This window comes from Schistocerca gregaria, chromosome 6 (genome assembly GCF_023897955.1).
Source record: "Schistocerca gregaria isolate iqSchGreg1 chromosome 6, iqSchGreg1.2, whole genome shotgun sequence".
NCBI classification, from domain to species: domain Eukaryota; kingdom Metazoa; phylum Arthropoda; class Insecta; order Orthoptera; family Acrididae; genus Schistocerca; species Schistocerca gregaria.
In genome coordinates, this window is record NC_064925.1 from 30,562,933 (window position 1) to 30,579,455 (window position 16,523).

Below are 16,523 nucleotides of genomic sequence, written 5' to 3' on the forward strand. Positions count from 1 at the left end.
CGTCGAACTATAAATGAGGCTGTCACTAGCGTGAGCGTTGCGTGAGCGTCGTGTAAAGTCGTAAAAGTCGGCTGCATGGGCGAGTGCCATGTTTGGGGAGCGTTTCGTAGTTTGCGCAGTGCAATGGAGACGTGGAAACTTGTTGTGGCCCAGTGTTTTGCAGTTGGACGACAAGAGTGGTACACAGTAGCAAAGAGCGAGGCACTGAGTTTGCATGAACAGTGGAGTGCAGAATGGGGCTCGAGATGTGCTTGTTACCTCAGGTGCTGTGTGATTGTCGACAAGGAGTGAAAACGGAGCAATTTGTGACCCCCCTTTCAATTTAAGACGTTAAAAACAGACGGAATTTGCATTCGTAATACCAGAGCATCGAAACTACTTGGAACTCTTGTGTATATGAACGTGTCCGCGCCTTTGTACTCTGGTCCCTTCAGCGCTACAAACCAACCAAGCATCGTGTCCGTGCACATCAGAGTCTCAAGGAATGGAGAATAGCGCAGTTTGGTCGCGGATCGGGGCGTAGCTCAGTTGGTAGAGCGTTCGCTTTGCATGTGAAAGGTCCCGGGTTCAAGCCCCGGCGCCTCCATGTTTTGTGGTCAGTGGATGCCAAGTGTTGATCGCGGCGAACCTAAAAGCACGCAAGATGTTGCAAAGCCAGCGTCACAGACTTGTATGATGCATACTGACGTAAGGAGAGCAAGATGTATGTGTGGGGACCGGCTGTCATCGAGTGCAGGTCTGTCTTAGGTATCACGGCTTAACGTCATTGAAGTCTAGAGAGTGGACAACACGTTCGTCTTACTCAGAGCGGTGTCCGAATTCTATTTTCGACGTGATGCGTGCCACTTCCATTGTGGCCAACTACGATTCAATACAGAATGCACGAAACCTGAAAGACACCCTCACAGATACATAGAGAGTAGTGTTTGTCTGCGGAATAATGGGAGTGCAAGCGTCTGTGACATTGATATTGCTGTATGTAGCACAATTTATCATGGAGGGGGCGTAGCTCAGATGGTAGAGCGCTCGCTTAGCATGCGAGAGGTACTGGGATCGATACCCAGCGCCTCCAGAATTTTTAACACCCCTACATGCGCACCTTGCCATGCAAGTGGAGTAATTCACAGCCAGCAGATGTGTCTAGGCAGATACAAGAGAACGATTAGCATCCACAATTGGCAAGCGAGCTGTTATTCGTGCGCAGGAAGCACCCTCCTCCAACTCCTACACTTAATTTACAAACAGTACAAGTGTTCCCATAACATTCTTAAGCCTACGTCGGAAAGATCTGCCTTACGCCAGGTTCACGTAAATCCCACTGCACATTCCTATTCTTTGCGTGCAGTCGGCTGCTACTGGTGTTGCTAGTTGTGACTTCTGATAACAGATGCCGTAGCAATCAGTTCATGGAGTGATTTGTATGTTTTGCGATAGTCTGTCTCTGACAAGCAAGCACAGGTGACATAGGTGCGAACGCAGGAAGCTTGCAGCCCCTCGCTGCCTGCAGACACCGAGCAGCCACACTAGGAGGGCGGCCTAAGCTGTAGGCGAAATGTGCTCATTCGCTTTGGGGCGACGTCGAACTATAAATGAGGCTGTCACTAGCGTGAGCGTTGCGTGATCGTCGTGTAAAGTCGTAAAAGTCGGCTGCATGGGCGAGTGCCATGTTTGGGGAGCGTTTCGTAGTTTGCGCAGTGCAATGGAGACGTGGAAACTTGTTGTGGCCCAGTGTTTTGCAGTTGGACGACAAGAGTGGTACACAGTAGCAAAGAGCGAGGCACTGAGTTTGCATGAACAGTGGAGTGCAGAATGGGGCTCGAGATGTGCTTGTTACCTCAGGTGCTGTGTGATTGTCGACAAGGAGTGAAAACGGAGCAATTTGTGACCCCCCTTTCAATTTAAGACGTTAAAAACAGACGGAATTTGCATTCGTAATACCAGAGCATCGAAACTACTTGGAACTCTTGTGTATATGAACGTGTCCGCGCCTTTGTACTCTGGTCCCTTCAGCGCTACAAACCAACCAAGCATCGTGTCCGTGCACATCAGAGTCTCAAGGAATGGAGAATAGCGCAGTTTGGTCGCGGATGGGGGCGTAGCTCAGTTGGTAGAGCGTTCGCTTTGCATGTGAAAGGTCCCGGGTTCAAGCCCCGGCGCCTCCATGTTTTGTGGTCAGTGGATGCCAAGTGTTGATCGCGGCGAACCTAAAAGCACGCAAGATGTTGCAAAGCCAGCGTCACAGACTTGTATGATGCATACTGACGTAAGGAGAGCAAGATGTATGTGTGGGGACCGGCTGTCATCGAGTGCAGGTCTGTCTTAGGTATCACGGCTTAACGTCATTGAAGTCTAGAGAGTGGACAACACGTTCGTCTTACTCAGAGCGGTGTCCGAATTCTATTTTCGACGTGATGCGTGCCACTTCCATTGTGGCCAACTACGATTCAATACAGAATGCACGAAACCTGAAAGACACCCTCACAGATACATAGAGAGTAGTGTTTGTCTGCGGAATAATGGGAGTGCAAGCGTCTGTGACATTGATATTGCTGTATGTAGCACAATTTATCATGGAGGGGGCGTAGCTCAGATGGCGCAGTCTGCCTGCGGCAGCGGTGGTGAGCGGACCTCCAGGGCCAGCGCGCTGCGGCAGGAAGTGTTTACGTCAGGCGGTGAGTCGCGTGCTTACAGCGTCTGCTTATTAGTATTCGTTCTGTAGGATCTGATATGGAATTATGAATCCGACTAACAGGAAAGATACCTTGAAGTTTACCTTTGATAGGAACTTTTCGAAACCAACTTCGTTTGAAGTTGAAGCATGGTTAGAGGAAACAGCTAATATTACTTTTGATGACATTGTAGGGATAAATTTCTCTATCGTGACTAGTGTTGTTTATGTGAAATTAACGTCCTCTGAACTGTGTGATAGAATTGTGGAGTCCAGTGGAGGTGTACTGAAGTTTAAACATAGCGATGGTACCGTCAGTGACGTCAGCATTACGCATGCTGGACTGGGCATCCGAACGGCACGTATTTTCGAACTCCCGTTTGAAATATCAGCCGCGCAAATAAATTCTGCATTAACACCTTACGGGAGGGTCATTAACAATTTTGCGGAGCGTTGGTCCAAAGCCCACAAATTTCCGGTGCTTAACGGCGTCAGGCAGGTTAAGATCGATCTACAGAAGCACATACCTTCATATATTTACGTAGGTGGACATCGCGGAATTGTCATATATGATGGGCAGCCAAAAACGTGTGCCGGCTGTGGTGCGCCCGGCCACGTGCGCTCTGAATGTATACAAAGACGCGTGACGCAGATACCTGTCGGTGAAGCCGCTAGCCCCCCTGTGACGACGGCACTGCCACTGACATACGCTGTCGCGGCTTCTGGTCTTCCACCCGCGACCCCGCCTGTAGATGCCCCTCGTTTGAATGATGTTTTGGCCGACAACGTCAAAGAACCGAGTGCTGACGCGGCACCGCCGCTACCACACTCAGAGATGGAGGTAACGACGGATGACTCCCCAGTGGTTGATGCCACTGGTACTGAGGATGAAGCAGACGCTGTGTTCCCGGCGGATCAACCCCAGAGTCAACAGTCCACTTCGGATGTTGATGATACTGCGAACCCTAACAGGAAGCCTTCCAAAAAGAAGCGGAGACTTGCACATCAAGGAGCCAATCAGCTCGCCCCACAGCTCCGCGACAAAGCGAAACGAATAAGCAGCCAAATGAGTCAGAACACTTCCGAACCCTCTGAAGTTGGTCTCCCTGCGTCTGGTCGAATGGACATTGATCCTGTAGTGTCTCCCCCTGTGAATCCACGACGGGTGGAAGATAGTGATACCTCGAGTAGAGTCGTTTTGCCGGATACCCACGCTCAAGGAAACGCAGGATCGCTATTGTCAGAGGCCACTCTCACTGGGAATTGGGCACAGGAAATGGAAATATTGGATGCGAGCAATGATGCGGCTGTCATGCGGACCATTGAGACGGAATCTTCGGCACCCCCCACAGAGCAGCATACACCAACCGTACCGGGAACTACAGGAACTCCGACTGACGCGCTTGGCCTCAATTTCGTTAGCCATCCTTCTAAGACTGTTTAATTAATAGTATGTGCCTTCTCCCATGAACGAGCCCCAAGCCTATAAAATTGCCACGTTAAACATCAATAAGATACAGTCGTACTGGCGGCTCCGTAATTTACAAGATTTTGTATACGCAGCGGATATCGATATTATGTTACTTCAAGAAGTCGCTGCGATTGAACTTGACCGAATAACTGGTTATACTACTCTCTCCAATTCCGGGAGCGGTGCGAATTTAGGGACAGCGATTCTGTTAAAAGAAGGGATTGTAGCGACCGACGCAGAAAAACTGCCTGATCATAGAGGGATCGCTGTCACTTTCCATCGGACACGCATAATCAATGTTTACGCCCCGTCCGGCAGTAGCAATAGGCGTGCTAGGGCTGAGTTCTTCACAAGCGCCATAGTCCCACTTTTTAGGGGAACCTACGATCGTATAATTTTTGCGGGTGACTTCAATTGTGTCTTAAGTCCAAAAGACCAGACGCCTAATTTTAACAAATCTGGAGAACTAGAACGTATCGTCCAAGAAATGAACCTCATTGACACATGGGAGCATACGCACGGAGCGGCACCTGGATTCACTCATGTCACGAACCACTCTGCAAGCCGGCTAGACAGAATCTATGTATCGGCGTGTATGAAGACTCAAGTCCTCCAATCCGAAGTTTGGCCCACAATTTTTTCCGATCATGCCGCATATATTTGTACTGTTAACATGGTCAAGCAAGGCACATTTCGCGGCAGAGGTTTCTGGAAACTTAACAATGCTCTCCTTAACGATGTTGACTGTCACCGTGTCTTTAACGCAACATGGGAGGCATGTGAACGACGGGTTGCACAGTATGCCTCCGTTACTGAATGGTGGATAACACATGCCAAACCAACTTTATCAAAAATGTTTAAACGCTACGCTCGGGACAAATCCTGGTGGCAACGGCAAACGTCTGAGTTTTATTTTACTTGTCTCAGGGAGCTTTACCAGTCCGATGTGACTGTACCTGAAAATTTTATGCAGATTAAAAAAATTAAGGCAAAATTATTAAAACTTCAGCGGCAGCAGGCAGAAGGCTTTCAAATAAGGTCCAGGCCCCAGAATATGATAGACGACGAAATGACATCCATGTTTCACGTCATTCGTGAAAATAAGAGGGGGCGGCGGAGATTAATAACTCGTCTTCAGTTGAGTGAAGGCGTTGCGCTCACGCGGCAACAAGACATACGGAACGCACTTCACAATCACCTGGCAGATCTCCTGGCAACGACACATACCGACGATGGAACTCACGATGAATTACTCAATAACTTGCAAAGGACTTTGGGTGCTGCTGAAGTCGAAACTCTCATGCGAGAAATTGATGAAGACGAATTGGATTCTGCGCTATCACGAAGTCCAAAAAATAAATCGCCCGGACCCGACGGTCTCACTGCCGAATTTTATCTTACTTTCTGCGACAAATTAAAGCCCAAGTTGTTGAGTATGTTTAATGAAATTTTACGGCCTGATTTTAATGTTCCTCAGGCTCTCGTGGAAGGCATCGTGGTTTTAATCCCTAAACGCCCAATGTGCAGTTCTGTTGACGATTTTCGGCCGCTTACTTTACTGAACAGTGACTACAAAATTTTAGCACGTATTATTTCTAATAGATTGAAAATGTTGATGAATACTGTCATTGGTCAGTACCAGACCAGTGTAGGTGTCGGTAGGACGATCTTCCAAAATTTGTCTCAATACAGGGACGTTATAGCCATTGCAGATGCGTGCAAGATACGGTGTGCGCTAGTTTCCCTTGACTTTTCAAAGGCATTCGACAGAGTAAACCATCAGTTTCTCATCCGGACGATGCATGCCATGGGATTTCCACTACGTTTTATCAATCTTATACATGAGCTCCTTCGTAAAGGAGTAACTCGACTCATGGTGAATGGCCAGCTGAGCGCATCAATTAATATTACTAATTCAGTGCGACAGGGATGCCCTATGTCAATGGCCTTGTTTGCCATTGCCATTGAGCCTTTGCTTGTCACCTTGACACAGCGTCTACAAGGATTAACCATCCACGGCATTAAGATTGTTTGTACTGCATATGCGGATGACGTCGGATTTTTGGTCATGGACGAAGGTGAAGTCGAGGAAGCCCTTCAGATCGTCAAAAAGTACGAACTTGTTGCGGGTGCGAAGTTGAATGCCAGGAAATCTGGCATTATGAACATAGGACGCGGCATCTCGCTGCACCATCACGGTCAGTTGCAACTAATTTCTAAAATGAAATGCCTTGGTATTGAGTACAGGAGCAACATACAGCACACAATTGCGGTGAACTATAGGAATCTCCTGGCAAGTATGCGTGCTTGCATGCAGACCCACTACCTAAGGAGCCTTGATGAACTGCAGAAAGTCACCTTCGCTAATGTCTACCTCACCTCAAAGATTAACTACGTTGCACAAGTACTGCCCATGCCACAGGAGACAGCGAAGCGTATGATGTCCGCTCTAGGCCATTTTGTCACACGTGGACACATTTTTAAAGTCAAGTACGATACGCTCACTCTCTCCACGACCGATGGAGGCTTAAATTTAACAGATGTTCGTTCCAAGTCACGAGCTTTGTACGTATGCACCACCTACAAACGGTGGAGGTCGTTACCGAACAGTCTAACGGCTCACTTGTTAACCGAAATAGCGCCGGCCTGCCTGCAGCCTCCCGTCTCTGTTCAACATATTCCGCCAGCGCTGACTCACTTTAAGAGCTTTTTCATTGAGTTCAGTTACGTACGGTCAACTCTCCCAGAAAATGAGCTTTCCGTGGTGAAGTTAGTTTATAATAAACTACTGGCAACCAAGAACAGGAACAACATCGAACACAAATACCCCAATCATCGCTGGCCAGTGATATGGAAAAACATACATAGCCGTGATTTACCAACGTCAGTGAAAGCCTCTTGGTACAGGGTCGTGAACCGTAAAATAAGTACCAATTCACGACTTCATGCTCTACATTTGGCTGACTCACCTTTGTGCCTAACGTGCAACTCGCCTGATACTGATGAACATCGTTTTCTGTGCACCACTGTCCAAGCAGTTTGGCCATGCATTCGCCGAAAACTGGCTACGATTATGAGGACTTCCCAGCTTTGTATTAAACCTGAAGATTTCCTGTATCCGGATTCAGTGCTGTACCCGAACACCAAACGGAACTCTGTCAATTGGTTGAAGGGTCATTATGTTCATTATTTACAGACGCAAGAACCCAAGAGTGAGGCGGCGTTCTGTCTTTACCTGGCATTACAGTTTCACATAATTTCACAGACGAGACATTACAGGAAACGATATGCGAATTTTTTAGAAGTCGTTCTTCGATGAAAGAAGTATTTTTTCTTTCCTTCATTCTACATTGCTTTTTTTTTTTTTTTTTTTTTTTTTTTTTTTTTTTTTTTTTCTTCTTCTTCTTCTTCTTCAAATGTCACAGTGACGTATACTGAACAGTGTTACGACAAGGACTATTTTATTTTCTTCTGTTTTTCTAGCGGACCAGAGTTCCTTTATCATTTTCTATAAAAAAATTATCTATGGTTTGGAAATCGGAATAGTTCAGAAGAATAAGTAATTCAGAAATCATGGCAGATGAAGCCGACGCCGACGAAGGCGATTTATGGCGAGCGCAAGGCGGGGCTGAAGGGGAGGAAGGAGGCCCTAAAAAAAAAAAAAAAAAGAAAAAAAAAAAAAAAAAAAGATGGTAGAGCGCTCGCTTAGCATGCGAGAGGTACTGGGATCGATACCCAGCGCCTCCAGAATTTTTAACACCCCTACATGCGCACCTTGCCATGCAAGTGGAGTAATTCACAGCCAGCAGATGTGTCTAGGCAGATACAAGAGAACGATTAGCATCCACAATTGGCAAGCGAGCTGTTATTCGTGCGCAGGAAGCACCCTCCTCCAACTCCTACACTTAATTTACAAACAGTACAAGTGTTCCCATAACATTCTTAAGCCTACGTCGGAAAGATCTGCCTTACGCCAGGTTCACGTAAATCCCACTGCACATTCCTATTCTTTGCGTGCAGTCGGCTGCTACTGGTGTTGCTAGTTGTGACTTCTGATAACAGATGCCGTAGCAATCAGTTCATGGAGTGATTTGTATGTTTTGCGATAGTCTGTCTCTGACAAGCAAGCACAGGTGACATAGGTGCGAACGCAGGAAGCTTGCAGCCCCTCGCTGCCTGCAGACACCGAGCAGCCACACTAGGAGGGCGGCCTAAGCCGTAGGCGAAATGTGCTCATTCGCTTTGGGGCGACGTCGAACTATAAATGAGGCTGTCACTAGCGTGAGCGTCGTGTAAAGTCGTAAAAGTCGGCTGCATGGGCGAGTGCCATGTTTGGGGAGCGTTTCGTAGTTTGCGCAGTGCAATGGAGACGTGGAAACTTGTTGTGGCCCAGTGTTTTGCAGTTGGACGACAAGAGTGGTACACAGTAGCAAAGAGCGAGGCACTGAGTTTGCATGAACAGTGGAGTGCAGAATGGGGCTCGAGATGTGCTTGTTACCTCAGGTGCTGTGTGATTGTCGACAAGGAGTGAAAACGGAGCAATTTGTGACCCCCCTTTCAATTTAAGACGTTAAAAACAGACGGAATTTGCATTCGTAATACCAGAGCATCGAAACTACTTGGAACTCTTGTGTATATGAACGTGTCCGCGCCTTTGTACTCTGGTCCCTTCAGCGCTACAAACCAACCAAGCATCGTGTCCGTGCACATCAGAGTCTCAAGGAATGGAGAATAGCACAGTTTGGTCGCGGATGGGGGCGTAGCTCAGTTGGTAGAGCGTTCGCTTTGCATGTGAAAGGTCCCGGGTTCAAGCCCCGGCGCCTCCATGTTTTGTGGTCAGTGGATGCCAAGTGTTGATCGCGGCGAACCTAAAAGCACGCAAGATGTTGCAAAGCCAGCGTCACAGACTTGTATGATGCATACTGACGTAAGGAGAGCAAGATGTATGTGTGGGGACCGGCTGTCATCGAGTGCAGGTCTGTCTTAGGTATCACGGCTTAACGTCATTGAAGTCTAGAGAGTGGACAACACGTTCGTCTTACTCAGAGCGGTGTCCGAATTCTATTTTCGACGTGATGCGTGCCACTTCCATTGTGGCCAACTACGATTCAATACAGAATGCACGAAACCTGAAAGACACCCTCACAGATACATAGAGAGTAGTGTTTGTCTGCGGAATAATGGGAGTGCAAGCGTCTGTGACATTGATATTGCTGTATGTAGCACAATTTATCATGGAGGGGGCGTAGCTCAGATGGTAGAGCGCTCGCTTAGCATGCGAGAGGTACTGGGATCGATACCCAGCGCCTCCAGAATTTTTAACACCCCTACATGCGCACCTTGCCATGCAAGTGGAGTAATTCACAGCCAGCAGATGTGTCTAGGCAGATACAAGAGAACGATTAGCATCCACAATTGGCAAGCGAGCTGTTATTCGTGCGCAGGAAGCACCCTCCTCCAACTCCTACACTTAATTTACAAACAGTACAAGTGTTCCCATAACATTCTTAAGCCTACGTCGGAAAGATCTGCCTTACGCCAGGTTCACGTAAATCCCACTGCACATTCCTATTCTTTGCGTGCAGTCGGCTGCTACTGGTGTTGCTAGTTGTGACTTCTGATAACAGATGCCGTAGCAATCAGTTCATGGAGTGATTTGTATGTTTTGCGATAGTCTGTCTCTGACAAGCAAGCACAGGTGACATAGGTGCGAACGCAGGAAGCTTGCAGCCCCTCGCTGCCTGCAGACACCGAGCAGCCACACTAGGAGGGCGGCCTAAGCTGTAGGCGAAATGTGCTCATTCGCTTTGGGGCGACGTCGAACTATAAATGAGGCTGTCACTAGCGTGAGCGTTGCGTGATCGTCGTGTAAAGTCGTAAAAGTCGGCTGCATGGGCGAGTGCCATGTTTGGGGAGCGTTTCGTAGTTTGCGCAGTGCAATGGAGACGTGGAAACTTGTTGTGGCCCAGTGTTTTGCAGTTGGACGACAAGAGTGGTACACAGTAGCAAAGAGCGAGGCACTGAGTTTGCATGAACAGTGGAGTGCAGAATGGGGCTCGAGATGTGCTTGTTACCTCAGGTGCTGTGTGATTGTCGACAAGGAGTGAAAACGGAGCAATTTGTGACCCCCCTTTCAATTTAAGACGTTAAAAACAGACGGAATTTGCATTCGTAATACCAGAGCATCGAAACTACTTGGAACTCTTGTGTATATGAACGTGTCCGCGCCTTTGTACTCTGGTCCCTTCAGCGCTACAAACCAACCAAGCATCGTGTCCGTGCACATCAGAGTCTCAAGGAATGGAGAATAGCGCAGTTTGGTCGCGGATGGGGGCGTAGCTCAGTTGGTAGAGCGTTCGCTTTGCATGTGAAAGGTCCCGGGTTCAAGATGCACGCAAGATGTTGCAAAGCCAGCGTCACAGACTTGTATGATGCATACTGACGTAAGGAGAGCAAGATGTATGTGTGGGGACCGGCTGTCATCGAGTGCAGGTCTGTCTTAGGTATCACGGCTTAACGTCATTGAAGTCTAGAGAGTGGACAACACGTTCGTCTTACTCAGAGCGGTGTCCGAATTCTATTTTCGACGTGATGCGTGCCACTTCCATTGTGGCCAACTACGATTCAATACAGAATGCACGAAACCTGAAAGACACCCTCACAGATACATAGAGAGTAGTGTTTGTCTGCGGAATAATGGGAGTGCAAGCGTCTGTGACATTGATATTGCTGTATGTAGCACAATTTATCATGGAGGGGGCGTAGCTCAGATGGTAGAGCGCTCGCTTAGCATGCGAGAGGTACTGGGATCGATACCCAGCGCCTCCAGAATTTTTAACACCCCTACATGCGCACCTTGCCATGCAAGTGGAGTAATTCACAGCCAGCAGATGTGTCTAGGCAGATACAAGAGAACGATTAGCATCCACAATTGGTAGCTCAGTTGGTAGAGCGTTCGCTTTGCATGTGAAAGGTCCCGGGTTCAAGCCCCGGCGCCTCCATGTTTTGTGGTCAGTGGATGCCAAGTGTTGATCGCGGCGAACCTAAAAGCACGCAAGATGTTGCAAAGCCAGCGTCACAGACTTGTATGATGCATACTGACGTAAGGAGAGCAAGATGTATGTGTGGGGACCGGCTGTCATCGAGTGCAGGTCTGTCTTAGGTATCACGGCTTAACGTCATTGAAGTCTAGAGAGTGGACAACACGTTCGTCTTACTCAGAGCGGTGTCCGAATTCTATTTTCGACGTGATGCGTGCCACTTCCATTGTGGCCAACTACGATTCAATACAGAATGCACGAAACCTGAAAGACACCCTCACAGATACATAGAGAGTAGTGTTTGTCTGCGGAATAATGGGAGTGCAAGCGTCTGTGACATTGATATTGCTGTATGTAGCACAATTTATCATGGAGGGGGCGTAGCTCAGATGGTAGAGCGCTCGCTTAGCATGCGAGAGGTACTGGGATCGATACCCAGCGCCTCCAGAATTTTTAACACCCCTACATGCGCACCTTGCCATGCAAGTGGAGTAATTCACAGCCAGCAGATGTGTCTAGGCAGATACAAGAGAACGATTAGCATCCACAATTGGCAAGCGAGCTGTTATTCGTGCGCAGGAAGCACCCTCCTCCAACTCCTACACTTAATTTACAAACAGTACAAGTGTTCCCATAACATTCTTAAGCCTACGTCGGAAAGATCTGCCTTACGCCAGGTTCACGTAAATCCCACTGCACATTCCTATTCTTTGCGTGCAGTCGGCTGCTACTGGTGTTGCTAGTTGTGACTTCTGATAACAGATGCCGTAGCAATCAGTTCATGGAGTGATTTGTATGTTTTGCGATAGTCTGTCTCTGACAAGCAAGCACAGGTGACATAGGTGCGAACGCAGGAAGCTTGCAGCCCCTCGCTGCCTGCAGACACCGAGCAGCCACACTAGGAGGGCGGCCTAAGCTGTAGGCGAAATGTGCTCATTCGCTTTGGGGCGACGTCGAACTATAAATGAGGCTGTCACTAGCGTGAGCGTTGCGTGATCGTCGTGTAAAGTCGTAGAAGTCGGCTGCATGGGCGAGTGCCATGTTTGGGGAGCGTTTCGTAGTTTGCGCAGTGCAATGGAGACGTGGAAACTTGTTGTGGCCCAGTGTTTTGCAGTTGGACGACAAGAGTGGTACACAGTAGCAAAGAGCGAGGCACTGAGTTTGCATGAACAGTGGAGTGCAGAATGGGGCTCGAGATGTGCTTGTTACCTCAGGTGCTGTGTGATTGTCGACAAGGAGTGAAAACGGAGCAATTTGTGACCCCCCTTTCAATTTAAGACGTTAAAAACAGACGGAATTTGCATTCGTAATACCAGAGCATCGAAACTACTTGGAACTCTTGTGTATATGAACGTGTCCGCGCCTTTGTACTCTGGTCCCTTCAGCGCTACAAACCAACCAAGCATCGTGTCCGTGCACATCAGAGTCTCAAGGAATGGAGAATAGCGCAGTTTGGTCGCGGATGGGGGCGTAGCTCAGTTGGTAGAGCGTTCGCTTTGCATGTGAAAGGTCCCGGGTTCAAGCCCCGGCGCCTCCATGTTTTGTGGTCAGTGGATGCCAAGTGTTGATCGCGGCGAACCTAAAAGCACGCAAGATGTTGCAAAGCCAGCGTCACAGACTTGTATGATGCATACTGACGTAAGGAGAGCAAGATGTATGTGTGGGGACCGGCTGTCATCGAGTGCAGGTCTGTCTTAGGTATCACGGCTTAACGTCATTGAAGTCTAGAGAGTGGACAACACGTTCGTCTTACTCAGAGCGGTGTCCGAATTCTATTTTCGACGTGATGCGTGCCACTTCCATTGTGGCCAACTACGATTCAATACAGAATGCACGAAACCTGAAAGACACCCTCACAGATACATAGAGAGTAGTGTTTGTCTGCGGAATAATGGGAGTGCAAGCGTCTGTGACATTGATATTGCTGTATGTAGCACAATTTATCATGGAGGGGGCGTAGCTCAGATGGTAGAGCGCTCGCTTAGCATGCGAGAGGTACTGGGATCGATACCCAGCGCCTCCAGAATTTTTAACACCCCTACATGCGCACCTTGCCATGCAAGTGGAGTAATTCACAGCCAGCAGATGTGTCTAGGCAGATACAAGAGAACGATTAGCATCCACAATTGGCAAGCGAGCTGTTATTCGTGCGCAGGAAGCACCCTCCTCCAACTCCTACACTTAATTTACAAACAGTACAAGTGTTCCCATAACATTCTTAAGCCTACGTCGGAAAGATCTGCCTTACGCCAGGTTCACGTAAATCCCACTGCACATTCCTATTCTTTGCGTGCAGTCGGCTGCTACTGGTGTTGCTAGTTGTGACTTCTGATAACAGATGCCGTAGCAATCAGTTCATGGAGTGATTTGTATGTTTTGCGATAGTCTGTCTCTGACAAGCAAGCACAGGTGACATAGGTGCGAACGCAGGAAGCTTGCAGCCCCTCGCTGCCTGCAGACACCGAGCAGCCACACTAGGAGGGCGGCCTAAGCCGTAGGCGAAATGTGCTCATTCGCTTTGGGGCGACGTCGAACTATAAATGAGGCTGTCACTAGCGTGAGCGTTGCGTGAGCGTCGTGTAAAGTCGTAAAAGTCGGCTGCATGGGCGAGTGCCATGTTTGGGGAGCGTTTCGTAGTTTGCGCAGTGCAATGGAGACGTGGAAACTTGTTGTGGCCCAGTGTTTTGCAGTTGGACGACAAGAGTGGTACACAGTAGCAAAGAGCGAGGCACTGAGTTTGCATGAACAGTGGAGTGCAGAATGGGGCTCGAGATGTGCTTGTTACCTCAGGTGCTGTGTGATTGTCGACAAGGAGTGAAAACGGAGCAATTTGTGACCCCCCTTTCAATTTAAGACGTTAAAAACAGACGGAATTTGCATTCGTAATACCAGAGCATCGAAACTACTTGGAACTCTTGTGTATATGAACGTGTCCGCGCCTTTGTACTCTGGTCCCTTCAGCGCTACAAACCAACCAAGCATCGTGTCCGTGCACATCAGAGTCTCAAGGAATGGAGAATAGCGCAGTTTGGTCGCGGATGGGGGCGTAGCTCAGTTGGTAGAGCGTTCGCTTTGCATGTGAAAGGTCCCGGGTTCAAGCCCCGGCGCCTCCATGTTTTGTGGTCAGTGGATGCCAAGTGTTGATCGCGGCGAACCTAAAAGCACGCAAGATGTTGCAAAGCCAGCGTCACAGACTTGTATGATGCATACTGACGTAAGGAGAGCAAGATGTATGTGTGGGGACCGGCTGTCATCGAGTGCAGGTCTGTCTTAGGTATCACGGCTTAACGTCATTGAAGTCTAGAGAGTGGACAACACGTTCGTCTTACTCAGAGCGGTGTCCGAATTCTATTTTCGACGTGATGCGTGCCACTTCCATTGTGGCCAACTACGATTCAATACAGAATGCACGAAACCTGAAAGACACCCTCACAGATACATAGAGAGTAGTGTTTGTCTGCGGAATAATGGGAGTGCAAGCGTCTGTGACATTGATATTGCTGTATGTAGCACAATTTATCATGGAGGGGGCGTAGCTCAGATGGTAGAGCGCTCGCTTAGCATGCGAGAGGTTCTGGGATCGATACCCAGCGCCTCCAGAATTTTTAACACCCCTACATGCGCACCTTGCCATGCAAGTGGAGTAATTCACAGCCAGCAGATGTGTCTAGGCAGATACAAGAGAACGATTAGCATCCACAATTGGCAAGCGAGCTGTTATTCGTGCGCAGGAAGCACCCTCCTCCAACTCCTACACTTAATTTACAAACAGTACAAGTGTTCCCATAACATTCTTAAGCCTACGTCGGAAAGATCTGCCTTACGCCAGGTTCACGTAAATCCCACTGCACATTCCTATTCTTTGCGTGCAGTCGGCTGCTACTGGTGTTGCTAGTTGTGACTTCTGATAACAGATGCCGTAGCAATCAGTTCATGGAGTGATTTGTATGTTTTGCGATAGTCTGTCTCTGACAAGCAAGCACAGGTGACATAGGTGCGAACGCAGGAAGCTTGCAGCCCCTCGCTGCCTGCAGACACCGAGCAGCCACACTAGGAGGGCGGCCTAAGCCGTAGGCGAAATGTGCTCATTCGCTTTGGGGCGACGTCGAACTATAAATGAGGCTGTCACTAGCGTGAGCGTCGTGTAAAGTCGTAAAAGTCGGCTGCATGGGCGAGTGCCATGTTTGGGGAGCGTTTCGTAGTTTGCGCAGTGCAATGGAGACGTGGAAACTTGTTGTGGCCCAGTGTTTTGCAGTTGGACGACAAGAGTGGTACACAGTAGCAAAGAGCGAGGCACTGAGTTTGCATGAACAGTGGAGTGCAGAATGGGGCTCGAGATGTGCTTGTTACCTCAGGTGCTGTGTGATTGTCGACAAGGAGTGAAAACGGAGCAATTTGTGACCCCCCTTTCAATTTAAGACGTTAAAAACAGACGGAATTTGCATTCGTAATACCAGAGCATCGAAACTACTTGGAACTCTTGTGTATATGAACGTGTCCGCGCCTTTGTACTCTGGTCCCTTCAGCGCTACAAACCAACCAAGCATCGTGTCCGTGCACATCAGAGTCTCAAGGAATGGAGAATAGCGCAGTTTGGTCGCGGATGGGGGCGTAGCTCAGTTGGTAGAGCGTTCGCTTTGCATGTGAATGGTCCCGGGTTCAAGCCCTGGCGCCTCCATGTTTTGTGGTCAGTGGATGCCAAGTGTTGATCGCGGCGAACCTAAAAGCACGCAAGATGTTGCAAAGCCAGCGTCACAGACTTGTATGATGCATACTGACGTAAGGAGAGCAAGATGTATGTGTGGGGACCGGCTGTCATCGAGTGCAGGTCTGTCTTAGGTATCACGGCTTAACGTCATTGAAGTCTAGAGAGTGGACAACACGTTCGTCTTACTCAGAGCGGTGTCCGAATTCTATTTTCGACGTGATGCGTGCCACTTCCATTGTGGCCAACTACGATTCAATACAGAATGCACGAAACCTGAAAGACACCCTCACAGATACATAGAGAGTAGTGTTTGTCTGCGGAATAATGGGAGTGCAAGCGTCTGTGACATTGATATTGCTGTATGTAGCACAATTTATCATGGAGGGGGCGTAGCTCAGATGGTAGAGCGCTCGCTTAGCATGCGAGAGGTACTGGGATCGATACCCAGCGCCTCCAGAATTTTTAACACCCCTACATGCGCACCTTGCCATGCAAGTGGAGTAATTCACAGCCAGCAGATGTGTCTAGGCAGATACAAGAGAACGATTAGCATCCACAATTGGCAAGCGAGCTGTTATTCGTGCGCAGGAAGCACCCTCCTCCAACTCCTACACTTAATTTACAAACAGTACAAGT

The 16,523-nt window shown here is 48.6% G+C and overlaps 12 non-coding genes across 12 annotated transcripts; all 12 read left to right on the forward strand.

The window, feature by feature from the left end:
- The first annotated feature begins 999 nt into the window (after positions 1-999).
- On the forward strand, positions 1,000-1,072 carry Trnaa-agc (transfer RNA alanine (anticodon AGC)). The gene has a single exon. It is a non-coding gene; the product is annotated as a tRNA-Ala (tRNA).
- Positions 1,073-2,089: 1,017 nt separating this feature from the next.
- Positions 2,090-2,162, forward strand: Trnaa-ugc (transfer RNA alanine (anticodon UGC)). The gene has a single exon. It is a non-coding gene; the product is annotated as a tRNA-Ala (tRNA).
- A 6,730-nt stretch (positions 2,163-8,892) lies between these two features.
- On the forward strand, positions 8,893-8,965 carry Trnaa-ugc (transfer RNA alanine (anticodon UGC)). Its single transcript has one exon. It is a non-coding gene; the product is annotated as a tRNA-Ala (tRNA).
- A 413-nt stretch (positions 8,966-9,378) lies between these two features.
- On the forward strand, positions 9,379-9,451 carry Trnaa-agc (transfer RNA alanine (anticodon AGC)). The gene has a single exon. It is a non-coding gene; the product is annotated as a tRNA-Ala (tRNA).
- A 1,443-nt stretch (positions 9,452-10,894) lies between these two features.
- On the forward strand, positions 10,895-10,967 carry Trnaa-agc (transfer RNA alanine (anticodon AGC)). The gene has a single exon. It is a non-coding gene; the product is annotated as a tRNA-Ala (tRNA).
- Positions 10,968-11,553: 586 nt separating this feature from the next.
- On the forward strand, positions 11,554-11,626 carry Trnaa-agc (transfer RNA alanine (anticodon AGC)). Its single transcript has one exon. It is a non-coding gene; the product is annotated as a tRNA-Ala (tRNA).
- Positions 11,627-12,643: 1,017 nt separating this feature from the next.
- Positions 12,644-12,716, forward strand: Trnaa-ugc (transfer RNA alanine (anticodon UGC)). The gene has a single exon. It is a non-coding gene; the product is annotated as a tRNA-Ala (tRNA).
- Positions 12,717-13,129: 413 nt separating this feature from the next.
- Positions 13,130-13,202, forward strand: Trnaa-agc (transfer RNA alanine (anticodon AGC)). The gene has a single exon. It is a non-coding gene; the product is annotated as a tRNA-Ala (tRNA).
- Positions 13,203-14,219: 1,017 nt separating this feature from the next.
- On the forward strand, positions 14,220-14,292 carry Trnaa-ugc (transfer RNA alanine (anticodon UGC)). Its single transcript has one exon. It is a non-coding gene; the product is annotated as a tRNA-Ala (tRNA).
- A 413-nt stretch (positions 14,293-14,705) lies between these two features.
- Positions 14,706-14,778, forward strand: Trnaa-agc (transfer RNA alanine (anticodon AGC)). The gene has a single exon. It is a non-coding gene; the product is annotated as a tRNA-Ala (tRNA).
- A 1,006-nt stretch (positions 14,779-15,784) lies between these two features.
- Positions 15,785-15,857, forward strand: Trnaa-ugc (transfer RNA alanine (anticodon UGC)). The gene has a single exon. It is a non-coding gene; the product is annotated as a tRNA-Ala (tRNA).
- A 413-nt stretch (positions 15,858-16,270) lies between these two features.
- On the forward strand, positions 16,271-16,343 carry Trnaa-agc (transfer RNA alanine (anticodon AGC)). Its single transcript has one exon. It is a non-coding gene; the product is annotated as a tRNA-Ala (tRNA).
- Positions 16,344-16,523: the final 180 nt, after the last annotated feature.